The sequence below is a fragment of the Oncorhynchus mykiss genome, chromosome 7 (assembly GCF_013265735.2).
Source record: "Oncorhynchus mykiss isolate Arlee chromosome 7, USDA_OmykA_1.1, whole genome shotgun sequence".
Lineage (NCBI taxonomy): Eukaryota > Metazoa > Chordata > Actinopteri > Salmoniformes > Salmonidae > Oncorhynchus > Oncorhynchus mykiss.
Genome location: NC_048571.1, coordinates 44,607,763 through 44,622,823, shown reverse-complemented (window position 1 = coordinate 44,622,823; position 15,061 = coordinate 44,607,763). Strand labels below are relative to the sequence as shown.

The window sequence follows — 15,061 nt, the reverse complement described above, 5'->3', positions numbered from 1 at the left end:
TGTATCACAATTCCAGTGGGTCAGAAGTTTACATACACTAAATTGACTGTGCCTTTAAACAGCTTGAAAATTCCAGAAAGTTATGTCATGGCTTTAGAAGCTTATTGTAGGCTAATTGGCATAATTTGAATCATTTGGAGGCGTACCTGTGGATGTATTTCAAGGCCTACCTTCAAACTCAGTGCCTCTTTGCTTGACATCATGGGAAAATCAAAAGAAATCAGCCAAGACCTCAGAAAAACAATTGTAGACCTCCACAATTCTGGTTCATCCTTGGGAGCAATTTCCAAATGTGTGAAGGTATCACGTTTATCTGTACAAACAATTGTATGCAAGTATAAACGACATGGGACCATGCAGTCGTCATACCACTCAGGAAGGAGACGCGTTCTGTCTCCTGGAGATGAAAGTACGTTGGTGCGAAAAGTGCAAATCAATCCCAGAACAACATCAAAGGACCTTGTGAAGATGCTGGAGGAAACGGGTACAAAAGTATCTAAATCCACAGTAAAACGAGTCCTATATCGACTTAACCTGAAAGGCCGCACAGCAAGGAAGAAGCCACTGCTCCAAAACCACCATAAAAAAGACAGAATACGGTTTGCAACTGCACATTGGGACAAAGATTGTACTTTTTGGAGAAATGTCCTCTGGTCTGATTAAACAAAAATAGAACTGTTTGATCATAATGACCATCGTTATGTTTGGAGGAAAAAAGGGGAGTCTTGCAAGCCGAAGAACAGTATCCCAACCGTGAAGCACGGGGGTGGCAGCATCATGTTGTGGGGGTGCTTTGCTGTGGGAGGGACGGACTGGTGCTTTTCACAAAATAAATGGCATCATGCAGAAGGAAAATTACATGGATATATTGAAGCAACATCTCAAGACATCAGTCAGGAAATTAAAGCTTGGTTGCAAAAGGGTCTTCCAAATGAACAATGACCCCAAGCATACTTCCAAAGTTGTGGCAAAATGGCTTAAGGACAACAAAGTCAAGGTATTGGAATGGCCATCACAAGGCCCTGACCTCAATCCCATAGAATAATTTTTACTAGGATTAAATGTCAGGAACTGTGATAATCTGAGTTTGAATGTATTTGGCTAAGATATATGTAAACTTCCGAATTGAACTGTAGCTACTAGATAGACTACAGTATATGGGGCTAAATAAGAAAGAGCCTACTTTGAGCCAAGAAAAAATGACACTATACAGGTACAGTGCCTTGCGAAAGTATTTGGCCCCCTTGAACTTTGCGACCTTTTGCCACATTTCAGGCTTCAAACATAAAGATATAAAACTGTATTTTTTTGTGAAGAATCAACAACAAGTGGGACACAGTCATGAAGTGGAACGACATTTATTGGATATTTCAAACTTTTTTAACAAATCAAAAACTGAAAAATTGGGCGTGCAAAATTATTTAGCCCCTTTACTTTCAGTGCAGCAAACTCTCTCCAGAAGTTCAGTGAGGATCTCTGAATGATCCAATGTTGACCTAAATGACTAATGATGATAAATACAATCCACCTGTGTGTAATCAAGTCTCCGTATAATGCACCTGCACTGTGATAGTCTCAGAGGTCCGTTAAAAGCGCAGAGAGCATCATGAAGAACAAGGAACACACCAGGCAGGTCCGAGATACTGTTGTGAAGAAGTTTAAAGCCGGATTTGGATACAAAAAAGATTTCCCAAGCTTTAAACATCCCAAGGAGCACTGTGCAAGCGATAATATTGAAATGGAAGGAGTTTCAGACCACTGCAAATCTACCAAGACCTGGCCGTCCCTCTAAACTTTCAGCTCATACAAGGAGAAGACTGATCAGAGATGCAGCCAAGAGGCCCATGATCACTCTGGATGAACTGCAGAGATCTACAGCTGAGGTGGGAGACTCTGTCCATAGCACAACAATATGTCGTATATTGCACAAATCTGGCCTTTATGGAAGAGTGGCAAGAAGAAAGCCATTTCTTAAAGATATCCATAAAAAGTGTTGTTTAAAGTTTGCCACAAGCCACCTGGGAGACACACCAAACATGTGGAAGAAGGTGCTCTGGTCAGATGAAACCAAAATTGAACTTTTTGGCAACAATGCAAAACGTTATGTTTGGCGTAAAAGCAACACAGCTGAACACACCATCCCCACTGTCAAACATGGTGGTGGCAGCATCATGGTTTGGGCCTGCTTTTCTTCAGCAGGGACAGGGAAGATGGTTAAAATTGATGGGAAGATGGATGGAGCCAAATACAGGACCATTCTGGAAGAAAACCTGATGGAGTCTGCAAAAGACCTGAGACTGGACGGAGATTTGTCTTCTAACAAGACAATGATCCAAAACATAAAGCAAAATCTACAATGGAATGGTTCAAAAATAAACATATCCAGGTGTTAGAATGGCCAAGTCAATGTCCAGACCTGAATCCAATCGAGAATCTGTGGAAAGAACTGAAAACTGCTGTTCACAAATGCTCTCCATCCAAACTCACTGAGCTCGAGCTGTTTTGCAAGGAGGAATGGGAAAAAATTTCAGTCTCTCGATGTGCAAAACTGATAGAGACATACCCCAAGCGACTTACAGCTGTAATCGCAGCAAAAGGTGGCGCTACAAAGTATTAACTTAAGGGGGCTGAATAATTTTGCACGCCCAATTTTTCAGTTTTTGATTTGTTAAAAAAGTTTGAAATATCCAATAAATGTCGTTCCACTTCATGACTGTGTCCCACTTGTTGTTGATTCTTCACAAAAAAATACAGTTTTATATCTTTATGTTTGAAGCCTGAAATGTGGCAAAAGGTCGCAAAGTTCAAGGGGCCGAATACTTTCGCAAGGCACTGTACATCATATTCCTCTTCGTGCTCATGTGAAAACCTACAGAGTAAAATAAAATTCATTTCTAGCCATACTTTATTAATTCACATGATTTGGTTTGATGTAGTCAGAAATTGCTGACTAATTATTTAGGCTGTTTATTTGACCTATGATATCACTTAAATGTAATGAGGCGTGAAAGAGATAATTGGTCATGTGAGTTCCCAGAGACATGGCTGTGCTGTTTTTACTGAAACACCTGTTTTACATAAATGTATTTTTAAATATATCAGAATGTATTGCGATAGCATTTGCATCCCATGATTTTGAATATGTACATGACATATCAGGAATTCAAGGTGTTAGGCCAAAACTGCTGCTGACATTTTTGCGCTCTAAACGTTTAGAGCTGCGGGATGCATAATGTGATGTGTTATAAGACACACTTCTATTGTTCCTCCATTCAAAGCAGTGAATGGAGAGAATGTGGGAGACCGATGAGAATTCACTCACAGGGCCCCTTCAGGACAATAGACTGGGACCTCGACCCTGGACTGTCAGAGGTTAGAGTGGGGGACTGGGTCTCTATGGTGAAATCAATGAATCTGTCTCTAATGATCCCATAAATGTCCTGCATTGTGTGTCTTGCAGGAAGAAATCTGATCAAATATATACATTTTCCCAAAAGGTTCAAGACATCATATTTTGATTAGCTTTTTTGGAGCCCATTCAAGCAGTACTTAAATTCTCTCCAGGATTATTGCAATTAATTCTTATTCTGTTTGTATGTGGGGCAAGGTTTAAACATGCCATTTGTTTGTAAACAGAAACACACTTACAGATTGAATTGATTCACTGTAAGAGTGAGTCTGTTTCTTTAGATAAATATTTAAGGAATTCTATTTTTACCACCAAGGGCTTGATGGGAACTGCTTGTGTAGAGATGAATTAGCATTTATCAAGGCACACTTCTATTGTTTAGTGGAAGTTCTCTCAATGGGCAGAGTGTGGGAAAGCTCTGGAGAGCAGAGTCACAGTTGATTCTCATCATCATCAGTCCCACCAGCAATCAAATCAAACTTTATTTGCCACATACGCCGAATACAACAAGTGTAGACTTTACCATGAAATGCTTACTTACAAGCCCTTAACCAACAGTGCAGTTCAAGAGGAAGAAAATATTTACCAAGTAGGCTAAAATAAAAAGCAGTAATAAAAAGTAACACAATAAGAATAACAATAACGAGGCTAAATACAGGGGGCACCGGTATTGAGTCAGTGTGCAGGGGTACAGGCTAGTTGAGTTAACCTGTACCCCTTGGGGCGAAGTGACTATGCATAGGTAACATAGGGGGGGGGGGACGACAATGTAAATTGTCCGGTGGCGATTTACATGAAATGTTCAGCTGTCTAACGGCTTGGGGGTAGAAGCTGTTGAGGAGCCTTTTGGTCCTGACTTAGCACTCCGGTACCGCTTCCCGTCCTGGATGGCAGGAAGCTTGGCACCAGTGATGTACTGGGCCGTTTGCACTACCCTCTGTAGCACCTTATGGTCAGATGCCGAGCAATTGCCATACCAGGCAGCCCTCGACGGTGCAGCTGTAGAAACTTTTGAGGATCTGGGGACCCATGCCAATTCTTTTCAGTCTCCTGGGGGGGAAAAAGTTTTGTCGTGCCCTCTTCACGACTGTCTTGGCATGTTTGGACCATGATAGTTTGTTGGTGATGTGGACACCAAGGAACTTGAAACTCTCGACCCGTTCCACTACAACCCTGTCAATATTAATGGGGGCCTGTTCGGCCAACCTTTTCCTGTAGTCCACAATCAGCTCCTTAGTCTTGCTCACATTGAGGGAGAGGTTGATGTCCTGGCACCACACTACCAGTTCTCTGACCTCCTCCCTATAGGCCGTATCATCGTTGTCGGTGATCAGGCCTACCACTGTTGTGTCGTCAGCAAACTTAATGACGGTGTTGGAGTTGTGTTTTGGTAAACAGGGAATACAGGAGGGGACTAAGTACACACCCCTGAGGGGCCCCATTGTTAAGGATCAGTGTGGCAGACGTGTTGTTGCCTACTCTAACCACCTGGGGGCGGCCCGTCAGAAAGTCCAGGATCCAGTTGCAGAGGGAGGTGTTTAGTCCCAGAGTCCTTAGCTTAGTGATGAGCTTCGTGGACACTATGATGTTGAATGCTGAGCTGTAGTCAATGAACTGCATTCTCACATAGGTGTTCCTTTTGTCCAGGTGGGAAAGGGCAGTGTGGAGTGCGATTGAGATTGCGTCATCTGTGGATCTGTTGGGGAGGTATGCAAATTGGAGTGGGTCTAGGGTGTCTGGGAGGATGCTGTTGATGTGAGCCATGACCAGCCTTTCAAAGCACTTCATGGCTATCGACTTGTGAGTGCCACAGGGCGGTAATCATTTAGGTAGGTTACCTTTGCTTTCTTGGGCACAGGGACTATGGTGGTCTGCTTGAAACATGTAGGTATGTAGGTATTACATGTAGGTATTGTAGGTCTCGGTTAGGGAGAGGTTGAAAATGTCAGTGAAGACACTTGACAATTGGTCTGCGTATGCTTTGAGTACACATCCTGGTAATCCGTCTGGCCCAGCGGCTTTGTGAATGTTGACCTGTTTAAAGGTTTTGTTCACATCGGCTACCGAGAGCGTTATCACACAGTCATCCAGAACAGCTGGTGCTCTTGTGCAGGCTTCAGAGTTGCTTGCCATGAAGCGAGCATAAAAGGCATTTAGCTCATCTGGTAGGCTCACGTCACTGGGCAGCTCGCGTCTGGGTTTCGCTTTATAGTCCGTAATAGTTTTCAAGCCCTGCCACATCCGACCAGTGTCAGAGCCAGTGTAGTAGGATTCAATCTTAATCCTGTATTGACGCTCTGCTTGTTCGATGGTTCGTCTGAGGGCATAGCGGGATTTCTTGTAAGCGTCCGAATAGGTCTCCTGCTCCTTGAAAGCGGCAGCTCTAGCCTTTAGCTCGATGTGGATGTTGCCCGTAATCCATGGCTTCTGTTTGGGATATGTACGCACAGTCACTGTGGGGACAACATCATCGATGCACTTATTGTTGAAGCCGATGACTGAGGTGGTGTATTCCTCAATGCCATTGAATGAATCCCAGAACATTTTCCAGTCTGTGCTAGCAAAACAGTCCTGTAGTGTAGCATCCGTGTCATCTGACCACTTCCGTATTGAGCGAGTCACTGGTACTTCCTGCTTTAGTTTTTGCTTGTAAGCAGGAATCAGGAGGATAGAATTATGGTCATATTTGCCAAATGGAGGGCAGGGGAGAACTTTGTATGCATTTCTGTGTGTGGAGTAAAGGTGGTCTAGGATACCCCCCCCCCCCCCCCCCCCCCCCGGTTGCACATGTGACATGCTGGTAAAAATGTGGTAAAACTGATTTAAGTTTGCCTGCATGAAAGTCCCCGGCCACTGGGAGCGCTGCCCCTGGATGAGCATTTTCTTATTTTCTTATGGCCTTATAGAGTTGGTTGAGCGCGGAAGGCATTGGGAGTTTACTCGCTCGCCTCCAGATTCTCAGAAGGATCCCTGGTCTGCGTCCCCTTTTCCGGCTTCTGAAATAAAAATACAAGTGTACACATGTACAGTATATGTTTTTCAGCACAATTTTAAGATTAAAGCCAGTGTTAGGGTGTTTCCCTCCAGAATCCAGAAGGTCTGTGATGTCAGCCTCTGTCTTTAGTACAACACAGAGTCAATAGCCGTCACTAATGGTCCACTGAGCAGCTTTTGTAATGCATTGATCACAGCACACAGGACTCACTCAGTGTGGGAAACTCAGATCAGCTCTCTACTCACACTGACCAGTGGCCTCAAGACAGAGGACACATTTGCTACCTCTGGACTCCCAAAGTGAGGGTTAATTGCCTTCACTCTCAAAATAAAGAAATAGTGAACGTGTGCTGCTACAAGACTTGGTCTCTCTAATGAGAAAACCACGAGGCTGCTGAGGGGAGAACGGAATGGCATCAAACACCTGGAAACCATGTGTTGATGGATTTGTTACCATTCCATCTATTCCGCTCCAGTCGTACCACAAGCAATTTCTCCCGAATGAAGGGGCTGAAAATGTGAGTAATTTTTTACCACTACATTTGTGTAGTGATATAGTCATATTGACATTGTATTGAGCATCTTCTGTGAAGCATGTATCAGTTATATATTTGATATTGATCAACTTGAGCTACAGCATCAATGTTCCTCCGTGAGGATTATTTACCCAAACTGGGTATTATACCTGCTATCATCACTCTGTGATTAACAATATTTGATTTGTTTAAAGATCGAACTTCATTTGTGAAATTATCGATCATGTTATTTGAATAATGTGTTTATTGCAAATGGGAGAAAGAAATGTCTAATTGAAAAACCCTTGTTTATTTTAAACAATTATTTTGTATTTTATAGAGACAGTAACTGTGTATCCTGTACTCTGATAGAGTATCATATCTTGGAGATTTGTTCAAGCTCTTGTTGTGATGTTTAATCACTTGATTTCTGTTGAAATATTTACCTTAAATTAAGGTATTCAATGATGTGACTCATTGAGTCAGTCTGAATAAATACACAAATCATCAAATGAAATATTTTTTGTTTGTTGCTTCATTCTTTTCTTGACAAAGACAATCCTCCAACAACATTACATTATTAAATTACTGATTTATGAAACTCCACATAGAATAAGTGGCTGATTCAAATACAATAACAATGATGACCCAATACTATGCAGAATGATATTGACTGCATTGGAATGCAACACTCAATTGAATCAATATATTCATTTTGATCTTTAGGTGCTTCATTCAAAATCTACAGAGTAATATCAAAGTTAAGAGACATTGCTAGTCAAACAGTATTATTTTACTGTCACAGTTTTTTCTGTAAAGTTATGATAGGCTTTCTCTTTCTTGATGATGGACAGAGTTGTATTCAGTACGTTTACATAGTTCAGTTGTTTGTGTGATAAACAGGGAACAGCTCTCAATTCCAATTAGTCATACAAGAGTTAACCCTTCATCGATTTATAATGAAACAAATCACAGACAATCATTTTCAACAGAGTACTCAATATCATGTGTTCTAAGCCATGATAGGATGAAAATGTATTTATAAAGGTATGTCCTGTTCGTATAATCTTGCCAGTGCTGATCTTTCCCTCCAGAATCCAGAAGGTCTGTGATGTCAGCCTCTGTCCTTAGTACAACACAGAGTCAATAGCCGTCACTAATGGTCCACTGAGCAGCTTTTGTAATGCATTGATCACAGCACACAGGACTCAGTGTGGGAAACTCAGATCAGCTCTCTACTCACACTGACCAGTGGCCTCAAGACAGAGGACACATCTGCTACCTCTGGACTCCCAAAGTGAGGGTTAATTGCCTTCACTCTCAAAATAAAGAAATAGTGAACGTGTGCTGCTACAAGACTTGGTCTCTCTAATGAGAAAACCACGAGGCTGCTGAGGGGAGAACGGAATGGCATCAAACACCTGGAAACCATGTGTTGATGGATTTGTTACCATTCCATCTATTCCGCTCCAGTCGTACCACAAGCAATTTCTCCCGAATGAAGGGGCCACCAACCCACTGTGGAGAAAACCAATAATCGATCAGTTCAATCATTATCAATTAGAAGCCACTTAAATGGTCTTATCATTTATCTTAAATAGTTTGAGTGCAATGATTGGGGGGGGGGGGGGGTCTGGTATTTAACACACATTTGTAAGAGGAACTTGACAAAGGATAGCCTGTGAACTGTGATCCAAATGTTTGATGAGCACCCATACCTTGAAATGAAACTGGAACAGACCATAGCACATTCATAACTGTGCAATCAGAGGTCAAACCCATATTCAAGTGTTTAACTGTGACTGAACCTGCACTGTAACAAAAACAATGGTATTCAACAACAACAATCAAATGGACATGGGCAGCAGCATCTGTTTTAATGTGAAGGATGACTGTCAGTCTCACACGTGAAAGTTGTAATGATAAGTGTGTGCTCTGTTAGTGTCATTGATGCCAACATCAGGCAGCAGATCTGGGGGTCACCACTTTCCCAGATTCACACAGCGCTCTGTCAGTCACTCTCCATCACCCCCACCCCTCCACCTGTTCCCCTGAGACGTGACCATTGTCCCCCAGCAATAAGAACACTGAGCATGTGGCAGCTCCACACTCCTCACTGTTCTCCCAAGCTCTCCCATTGGCTACAGACTGTGAGAAACTCCAACAAGCCCAAGACCCACACATTCATATGCAGATCTGGGACAATATATAGGAGAGATGATGCCAGTAGAGATCAGATTCTCTCTACACAGACCTCTACAGCACAGAGATCCAGCCATGGCACCTACAATCACTTCAACTATGATCTACTCTAAGGAGCACCTGACTCTGACAAACAAGGTAAACTTAAGATTCAAATTCAAGGAAAGGAATTACATTTGATTGATTGTTAATCTGCTTCAATAATGTCATACACCAGAATAAGGTTATTAATGCCTCTCCTTGTCTCTTCTTGCAGCTAAGAAAGCCAGTGGTGGAGAAGTTACGCAGAGATCGTATCAACAACAGCATTAAGCAGCTCAAATCTCTCTTGGTTCCAGAGATCCTCAACCAGCAGTCCGACTCTAAGCTGGACAAAGCCGACATCCTGGAGATGACAGTTTGCTTCCTGAGACGACAGCAACAGAACGAGCTGGTGAGCTCCTCCTCCTGCTCAGCACCTGTCAATCAGGGTTACTCCAGGTGTGTCCAAGTGAATGTTCACTTCCTGTCTAATGATGAGATGAAGACAGTCCCAGAGAAGACTGCTGAGCCACTCCCAGAGCCTGCAGCCATCCTCTGATAAAAACAGGAGGGAGATTGACGGTCCTCAGCTGAGCTCCCCAGCCCAGCACAGCATCAGCAAAAACAAGAGTCCAGTCAATATCGCCCCCTGGAGGCCCTGGTAGAGACCTACAGAATGGAGCTCCACTCAGACAAACACAATGGATGGACCATGTTGGTCTAAGATTAATTTCATGGACATTAACGAGTATAATAAAATATATTCGTTGTTTTCTGCTTATGCAGGAGTTTTTAAAAGTCTTGCTGTGATTGAGACATTTCATTCAGTTGTACTGAAGTTAAAACATTTTCCAAGAAAACAATCTGATCTTTGAAACTACATTTTTGTAGTGTTAATTGAAGGCATCATTACCTTTATGTTTTGTGAAACATGTAGATTATATTGATCATGTGTTTATATTCATGATGAACAATAACTAATGGTTCTCTATGAGAACTTCTAACCCAAAATGGATGCAATATCATCAATCTGTGTGTGATTGTATTTGATGAATCTGTTTTTATGGTCTGAAAATGTGAGTAATTTTTTACCACTACATTTGTGTAGTGATATAGTCATATTGACATTGTATTGAGCATCTTCTGTGAAGCATGTATCAGTTATATATTTGATATTGATCAACTTGAGCTACAGCATCAATGTTCCTCCGTGAGGATTATTTACCCAAACTGGGTATTATACCTGCTATCATCACTCTGTGATTAACAATATTTGATTTGTTTAAAGATCGAACTTCATTTGTGAAATTATCGATCATGTTATTTGAATAATGTGTTTATTGCAAATGGGAGAAAGAAATGTCTAATTGAAAAACCCTTGTTTATTTTAAACAATTATTTTGTATTTTATAGAGACAGTAACTGTGTATCCTGTACTCTGATAGAGTATCATATCTTGGAGATTTGTTCAAGCTCTTGTTGTGATGTTTAATCACTTGATTTCTGTTGAAATATTTACCTTAAATTAAGGTATTCAATGATGTGACTCATTGAGTCAGTCTGAATAAATACACAAATCATCAAATGAAATATTTTTTGTTTGTTGCTTCATTCTTTTCTTGACAAAGACAATCCTCCAACAACATTACATTATTAAATGACTGATTTATGAAACTCCACATAGATAAAGTGTCTGATTCAAATGCAATAACAATGATGACCCAATACTATGCAGAATGATATTGACTGCATTGGAATGCAACACTCAATTGAATCAATATATTCATTTTGATCTTTAGGTGCTTCATTCAAAATCTACAGAGTAATATCAAAGTTAAGAGACATTGCTAGTCAAACAGTATTATTTTACTGTCACAGTTTTTTCTGTAAAGTTATGATAGGCTTTCTCTTTCTTGATGATGGACAGAGTTGTATTCAGTACGTTTACATAGTTCAGTTGTTTGTGTGATAAACAGGGAACAGCTCTCAATTCCAATTAGTCATACAAGAGTTAACCCTTCATCGATTTATAATGAAACAAATCACAGACAATCATTTTCAACAGAGTACTCAATATCATGTGTTCTAAGCCATGATAGGATGAAAATGTATTTATAAAGGTATGTCCTGTTCGTATAATCTTGCCAGTGCTGATCTTTCCCTCCAGAATCCAGAAGGTCTGTGATGTCAGCCTCTGTCCTTAGTACAACACAGAGTCAATAGCCGTCACTAATGGTCCACTGAGCAGCTTTTGTAATGCATTGATCACAGCACACAGGACTCAGTGTGGGAAACTCAGATCAGCTCTCTACTCACACTGACCAGTGGCCTCAAGACAGAGGACACATCTGCTACCTCTGGACTCCCAAAGTGAGGGTTAATTGCCTTCACTCTCAAAATAAAGAAATAGTGAACGTGTGCTGCTACAAGACTTGGTCTCTCTAATGAGAAAACCACGAGGCTGCTGAGGGGAGAACGGAATGGCATCAAACACCTGGAAACCATGTGTTGATGGATTTGTTACCATTCCATCTATTCCGCTCCAGTCGTACCACAAGCAATTTCTCCCGAATGAAGGGGCCACCAACCCACTGTGGAGAAAACCAATAATCGATCAGTTCAATCATTATCAATTAGAAGCCACTTAAATGGTCTTATCATTTATCTTAAATAGTTTGAGTGCAATGATTGGGGGGGGGGGGGGGTCTGGTATTTAACACACATTTGTAAGAGGAACTTGACAAAGGATAGCCTGTGAACTGTGATCCAAATGTTTGATGAGCACCCATACCTTGAAATGAAACTGGAACAGACCATAGCACATTCATAACTGTGCAATCAGAGGTCAAACCCATATTCAAGTGTTTAACTGTGACTGAACCTGCACTGTAACAAAAACAATGGTATTCAACAACAACAATCAAATGGACATGGGCAGCAGCATCTGTTTTAATGTGAAGGATGACTGTCAGTCTCACACGTGAAAGTTGTAATGATAAGTGTGTGCTCTGTTAGTGTCATTGATGCCAACATCAGGCAGCAGATCTGGGGGTCACCACTTTCCCAGATTCACACAGCGCTCTGTCAGTCACTCTCCATCACCCCCACCCCTCCACCTGTTCCCCTGAGACGTGACCATTGTCCCCCAGCAATAAGAACACTGAGCATGTGGCAGCTCCACACTCCTCACTGTTCTCCCAAGCTCTCCCATTGGCTACAGACTGTGAGAAACTCCAACAAGCCCAAGACCCACACATTCATATGCAGATCTGGGACAATATATAGGAGAGATGATGCCAGTAGAGATCAGATTCTCTCTACACAGACCTCTACAGCACAGAGATCCAGCCATGGCACCTACAATCACTTCAACTATGATCTACTCTAAGGAGCACCTGACTCTGACAAACAAGGTAAACTTAAGATTCAAATTCAAGGAAAGGAATTACATTTGATTGATTGTTAATCTGCTTCAATAATGTCATACACCAGAATAAGGTTATTAATGCCTCTCCTTGTCTCTTCTTGCAGCTAAGAAAGCCAGTGGTGGAGAAGTTACGCAGAGATCGTATCAACAACAGCATTGAGCAGCTCAAATCTCTCTTGGTTCCAGAGATCCTCAACCAGCAGTCCGACTCTAAGCTGGACAAAGCCGACATCCTGGAGATGACAGTTTGCTTCCTGAGACGACAGCAACAGAACGAGCTGGTGAGCTCCTCCTCCTGCTCAGCACCTGTCAATCAGGGTTACTCCAGGTGTGTCCAAGTGAATGTTCACTTCCTGTCTAATGATGAGATGAAGACAGTCCCAGAGAAGACTGCTGAGCCACTCCCAGAGCCTGCAGCCATCCTCTGATAAAAACAGGAGGGAGATTGACGGTCCTCAGCTGAGCTCCCCAGCCCAGCACAGCATCAGCAAAAACAAGAGTCCAGTCAACATCGCCCCCTGGAGGCCCTGGTAGAGACCTACAGAATGGAGCTCCACTCAGACAAACACAATGGATGGACCATGTTGGTCTAAGATTAATTTCATGGACATTAACGAGTATAATAAAATATATTCGTTGTTTTCTGCTTATGCAGGAGTTTTTAAAAGTCTTGCTGTGATTGAGACATTTCATTCAGTTGTACTGAAGTTAAAACATTTTCCAAGAAAACAATCTGATCTTTGAAACTACATTTTTGTAGTGTTAATTGAAGGCATCATTACCTTTATGTTTTGTGAAACATGTAGATTATATTGATCATGTGTTTATATTCATGATGAACAATAACTAATGGTTCTCTATGAGAACTTCTAACCCAAAATGGATGCAATATCATCAATCTGTGTGTGATTGTATTTGATGAATCTGTTTTTATGGTCTGAAAATGTGAGTAATTTTTTACCACTACATTTGTGTAGTGATATAGTCATATTGACATTGTATTGAGCATCTTCTGTGAAGCATGTATCAGTTATATATTTGATATTGATCAACTTGAGCTACAGCATCAATGTTCCTCCGTGAGGATTATTTACCCAAACTGGGTATTATACCTGCTATCATCACTCTGTGATTAACAATATTTGATTTGTTTAAAGATCGAACTTCATTTGTGAAATTATCGATCATGTTATTTGAATAATGTGTTTATTGCAAATGGGAGAAAGAAATGTCTAATTGAAAAACCCTTGTTTATTTTAAACAATTATTTTGTATTTTATAGAGACAGTAACTGTGTATCCTGTACTCTGATAGAGTATCATATCTTGGAGATTTGTTCAAGCTCTTGTTGTGATGTTTAATCACTTGATTTCTGTTGAAATATTTACCTTAAATTAAGGTATTCAATGATGTGACTCATTGAGTCAGTCTGAATAAATACACAAATCATCAAATGAAATATTTTTTGTTTGTTGCTTCATTCTTTTCTTGACAAAGACAATCCTCCAACAACATTACATTATTAAATTACTGATTTATGAAACTCCACATAGAATAAGTGGCTGATTCAAATACAATAACAATGATGACCCAATACTATGCAGAATGATATTGACTGCATTGGAATGCAACACTCAATTGAATCAATATATTCATTTTGATCTTTAGGTGCTTCATTCAAAATCTACAGAGTAATATCAAAGTTAAGAGACATTTCTAGTCAAACAGTATTATTTTACTGTCACAGTTTTTTCTGTAAAGTTATGATAGGCTTTCTCTTTCTTGATGATGGACAGAGTTGTATTCAGTACGTTTACATAGTTCAGTTGTTTGTGTGATAAACAGGGAACAGCTCTCAATTCCAATTAGTCATACAAGAGTTAACCCTTCATCGATTTATAATGAAACAAATCACAGACAATCATTTTCAACAGAGTACTCAATATCATGTGTTCTAAGCCATGATATGATGAAAATGTATTTATAAAGGTATGTCCTGTTCGTATAATCTTGCCAGTGCTGATCTTTCCCTCCAGAATCCAGAAGGTCTGTGATGTCAGCCTCTGTCTTTAGTACAACACAGAGTCAATAGCCGTCACTAATGGTCCACTGAGCAGCTTTTGTAATGCATTGATCACAGCACACAGGACTCAGTGTGGGAAACTCAGATCAGCTCTCTACTCACACTGACCAGTGGCCTCAAGACAGAGGACACATCTGCTACGTTTGAACTCCAGAATGCTTGACCTTATAACTACTAATACTGAGTTAAGAGCATCCTTGCTATTGATACTGTTGACCCTTAAAATACTGAAAACCAAGGTATACATTATCCTGGTATCTATCCACTCACATTGTCACACATCATCATATTTTTAAATGTAACTACCGGTATGTGCGAAGTAAAACCATATTGTAGTCCTTCATTAATTTCAGAAGTCATATCCATGGAGAGAATAAAATGTTTCTAAGTCAGTGATGAAGCTTGGATAC

At 40.8% G+C, this 15,061-nt stretch overlaps 2 pseudogenes; both read left to right on the top strand.

Annotated features, from left to right (window-relative positions):
• Window positions 1-9,195: 9,195 nt before the first annotated feature.
• LOC110527855 lies at window positions 9,196-10,731 on the top strand (annotated as a pseudogene).
• Window positions 10,732-12,491: 1,760 nt separating this feature from the next.
• LOC118965287 lies at window positions 12,492-14,027 on the top strand (annotated as a pseudogene).
• Window positions 14,028-15,061: the final 1,034 nt, after the last annotated feature.